This window comes from Petaurus breviceps, unplaced genomic scaffold (assembly GCF_028583685.1).
Source record: "Petaurus breviceps papuanus isolate PSGF00001 unplaced genomic scaffold, PetGlider_PUasm1.0 188, whole genome shotgun sequence".
Classification (NCBI taxonomy): domain Eukaryota; kingdom Metazoa; phylum Chordata; class Mammalia; order Diprotodontia; family Petauridae; genus Petaurus; species Petaurus breviceps.
In genome coordinates this window covers 38,780,734-38,785,392 of record NW_027185804.1, presented here as the reverse complement: position 1 = coordinate 38,785,392, position 4,659 = coordinate 38,780,734, and the positions used below count along the sequence as shown (strand labels likewise).

The following is a 4,659-nucleotide window of genomic DNA, read 5'->3' as shown; positions in this document are numbered from 1 at the left end:
TTCATAGAACTTTTTTTGCTTTTGATATGTGATCACATAAAAATGAATTCTAAACTACTGTTTTTACCACTTAGAATTTTGGATTGTGGGGTAGGTTTTAAATGTGTAGAATTCAACTCTTTAAATGATTTTCCTGAATTTGTGGGAAAAAAGATTTATTGAAGTAGGGAGTTTTAGTTTGTATTTAAAAAAAAACAAAAAAAAAACCCAGTAAAATTGTTGTGCCTTCTATTTATCTCTCATTCCAGTCTTGGCAAATTGTTTTAAAATAAATAAAAAATAAAAACATCTAAAAATCCCATGACTATGCTTTAAAGCATGTTTATTCTAAGATATTGATGAGTGGGAATAACACTTTTTTTATCCTTTTAAAAATATTACAACTGAGGATCTGGGAATCACTGCTTATTAAAACAAAGGGACTGACTGTTGGGTAAAACAAGTTAAATAAAACAGAAAAATGTATCGCCCATTGGTTTATAAATTTAGAATTGTCCATCACAATAATAAAGATGGAACTGACTGAATAAAAGCATATAAAGATCCTCATTAGTAACAGGATGACTTTGCTAGCTCTGGTCTGTGGGTAGGAACTAGGGTTGAGGCTGGTCTTATGAATGTGTTGGACTTGATGGTGGTGTCTGTACAAAACAACCACCATGTAACCACTGGTAATGGCCATGAGCCCCACAAACACTGCATCATAAAGTGACTTCCAAATTACAAGTTTTGAGTTACTCATAGCAAATCTTTCTTTGGAACAATACCCTAGGTTCCTACTCAGAATATTGTTTGTTTAGTTTTCTAGGACCAGTCACATACAGAGGCACAATTATATCTATCAACAGATTGAGGACCCATATAAAGACACAGGATTGAACAATACATTTCGGGGCTCTACATTTGATCTCTGCCCACTTGGTACTTCCAGAACTGATAGTGATGGCCTGGTACACACTCAGGAGGCAGGTAATGCAAAGTGAAAGACCTTGGGCCACTCTTTGAAGATAAATTATGATTTTACATCCAGTGTCACCCATGAAAACTGTCCAAATGCAAACTTGGATCGCAAATGGAATTCTCTTAAAGAGAATTATGAAAATGTGGGAAAAGGACAAATTACTGAAAATTAGGTAAAGGGATCTTATCCTTTGACTATTGATTAAATTGCAGCCATACACGTAAAGGAGTAAAAAATTGCCAAAGACTCCAATTATAATCTGAAGTATGTACAAAATGCACAGGATATCCTCATAAGATTTCATTTCTTATTCTCTTGAACAGAAAAAAATAATGGCATTCAGATGCTAAGTGACCTGGAAAAGAAGAGAAAGGATTCTGTTATCGAACCAGGAATTCCAGATGAAATTTAACACTTTCCTGAAAATGAGCTTCAATACATTTTGTTTGCTACAGAGATAATCAATTTTGGAAAACACATTCTTGACTTTCAGTAACAAGATGTTGGAATGAGGAAGGAATCCCCCCTAGAGCCTTCCAAAATTCTTCTCTAAACAACTTAAAGACTACTTCAAAATGGATTTAAAAACATGGAAAGTAGCTTACTAGAATGTCATGAAAATTTCATCTCACTGGAGTGTAAGGTTATGGGACTTAAAGATCTTCCATGACCCTTGAATTTGCTGACATAATAGGAAGGGGTGGGGCAAGAGGAAGCAGAAGCCAAGCTAGAGTTCCTGTGGTGATTGGCCACAGTGGCAGCAGCAGCAGCAGCGGTGGCAGCAGCAGTGGTAGTGGCAGTAGTGGTAGTGGCAGTAGCAGCAGCGGGAATGTCAGTGGCAGCAGCAGTGGCTGAGGTGGAGGCATGAACTCCTTTTTTGAGCCAGCCAGAATTTCTGCTAAGGACTCCTACTGAGGACTGCCAGAGACAGGAACTGTGGGGGGGCCAGAGCTTCTGGGAGCACACTTCCTGGACGCTTAACAGTTACCATGAGTGGGGAGAAGAAGACCTTTGCCTGAGGTAGCCTATTCTGTTTTGAAGGCTTGAGAATGTGGTTGTTTACTACATTAACTATGTGTGCCAACTTTATAACTACTGTGATGGTTTTGGCTTTCTTATTTTGGGACTCAGTTTTCTGGTATTTAAATAAATGTTCTAGCTTTATTCCCCATATAGAGAGCCTGGTATATTTTGTGATTAATAACCATATCAGCATATTTATAGTTACCATAGGCATTGTGAATACTGCATTGTTGATACATGGAGTGGAAGTGGGAAGCAAGGTCACAGAGTAGCAGCAACTAGTCTCACAGCAGGGGACCTGCAGCAATGGTGCAAGCTCAAAGTAATCGACCAATGAAGCCCCATCCCCCTGCAAGCCAGCAGTCCCAAAGGCAAGCCAGTAATTGACAGCACAGTAGGGCCCCATGCAAGAAGTCCTAGTACTAGCGCAGGCTACCAGCTAGTCCTTACCCCCATTTAATGAGACCCAGACCCTCGAGTCAGCCAATGTGTAACCCCAAGTCCCTGGGGCTGACCATCAGCAAGCCCCCTCCCCCAGCTCCAGGCAACAGAGAGGTCTTGTTTCCATAGCCACACAGCATCAAGGCTCTGCCCTTATGCAGGTCAGTAGCAAAAGCTCCACAAAAGTGAGGTCAACAGAGAGGCACCATTCCCTAGTACAAGGCAGCAGGAAGGTCTCCCATCACATGTAAGCCAGCAGCTAGGCCCCAAGGCCTAGTATGGAAAAAGATCAACAAAAATTCAAATTGATCTCCAAATGTAAGACTCAAAGGAAACATAAAAAGGTTTTTAAAAATGAAAAAAAAATATATGAGATTCAATAAAGTTAAATTATTTATATATCTATATGGAAAGATAATATTTGCCACTCTCAAGAACTTTATTACCATAAGAGCAATTAGAAAGAACATTCATAAACAGAAGGTGTGGATATAATGCAACTTTGATAGGATGATACACACAAAAAAAAGTGTAAGAAAGAACATTGCACTGGAAGGAGGAGGAGGAGATAGAATGGGGTAAATTATCTCATATGAAAGAGGCGTGAAAGAACTATTATATTCAGTGGGGAAAAGGGCGAGGCAAGGGCAAAGCTTTACCCATACTCTCATCAGAATTGGTTCAAAGAGAGAATATCATGCATACTCAGCTGAGTACAGAAATCTATCTTACCATATAAGGAAGTAAAAAGGGAAGGGAATTAGAAAAAATGGATAGAAGGAATGGCAGATTGGGGGAGATGGTAATCAGAAGCCATACATTTGTGTGAAAGGACAGGGTGGGGGGTAAGAGAGAGAAAGAAAGGTAGATAAACAAGGGAAGTGGCACGGAGGGAAACATAGCTATCATAACTATAAGTGGGAATGGGATGAAGTCATCCATAAAAAGGAAGTAGGTAGAATGAATTAAGAACCAGAATCCTGCATTATGTTGTTTATAAGAAAGGAATTTGAAGCAAAGAGACACACGGAGTAAAGGTAAGGGACCAGAGCAGAATATATTCTATGCTGAAGGAAAAAAAAAAGCAATTAGTAATCATGATCTCAGACAAAGCATAAGAATAAATTAAAAATATTAAAAGAGATAATGGAGGAAACAATATATTCCTGAAAAGTACAATAGACAATGAAACAATATAAATACTAAGCATATATGCACCAAATAGTATAACATCTAAAATTTTGATGAAGTTGAGTGAGTTACAGGAGGAAATAGACAATAAAACTGTACTAGTGGGGACCTCAAATTTCCCATTTTAGAACTAGATAAATCTAACCAAATATGAACAAGAAAGAAGTTAAAGAGGTGAATAGAATTCTAGAAAAGTTAGATGTGGTAGATTTTTGGAGAAAACTGGGAATAGAAAGGAATACATCTTTTTTTTTCTCAGTAATATATGGTACCTACATAAAATTGACCATGTATTAGGACATAAAATTTCACAACAAAATGCAGAAAAACAGAAATAGTAAGTTCATCCCACTGAAGTCATAAATAATAAATCACATAAAAATCAATAAGATTAAAATAAAATAAATAAGAAATTAATGAATATAATAAAAATCACATTCAATAATGAGCAATGAAAAGAGAGATTAAGAATGAATTGGAACTAAATAATCTAATGCTAAAAATAAGTGGGTCAAAGAACAAATCATAGAAACAAATAACAATTTCACTAAAGAAAATGACAACAGTGAAACAGCATACCAAAGTTAATGGGATGCAGCTAAAGTGTTACTTAAGGGGAAATTTATTTCTCTAATTGCTTACATTAATAAAATAGAGAAAGAGCAGATCAACAAAATGGACTTACAAAAAATTATTAAAAAATATAAAAAGAATAAATTCAAAATCCTTGAATATCAAATTAGAAATCCTGAGAATCTAAAGAGAGATTAATAAAATTGAAAGTAAGAAAATCATTAAACTAATACATAAAACTAAGAGCTGATTTTGTGAAAAAAAATCATCTCAATGCTATATAAATTATTGGGGGGAAATAGGAGAAGAAGGAGTCCTACCAAATTCATTTTTATGACACAAATATGGTGCTGATATCTATATAAGAAAGAACCAAAATGGAGAAAGAAAATTACAGAACAATTTCTGTAACAAATATTGACATGAAAATTTAAAATAAAACACTTGAAAGGAGATTATAGTAATATATC

At 36.0% G+C, this 4,659-nt stretch overlaps 1 pseudogene; it reads right to left on the bottom strand.

The window, feature by feature from the left end:
• Nucleotides 1–322: 322 nt before the first annotated feature.
• Nucleotides 323–1,265, bottom strand: LOC138163296 (vomeronasal type-1 receptor 4-like; annotated as a pseudogene).
• Nucleotides 1,266–4,659: the final 3,394 nt, after the last annotated feature.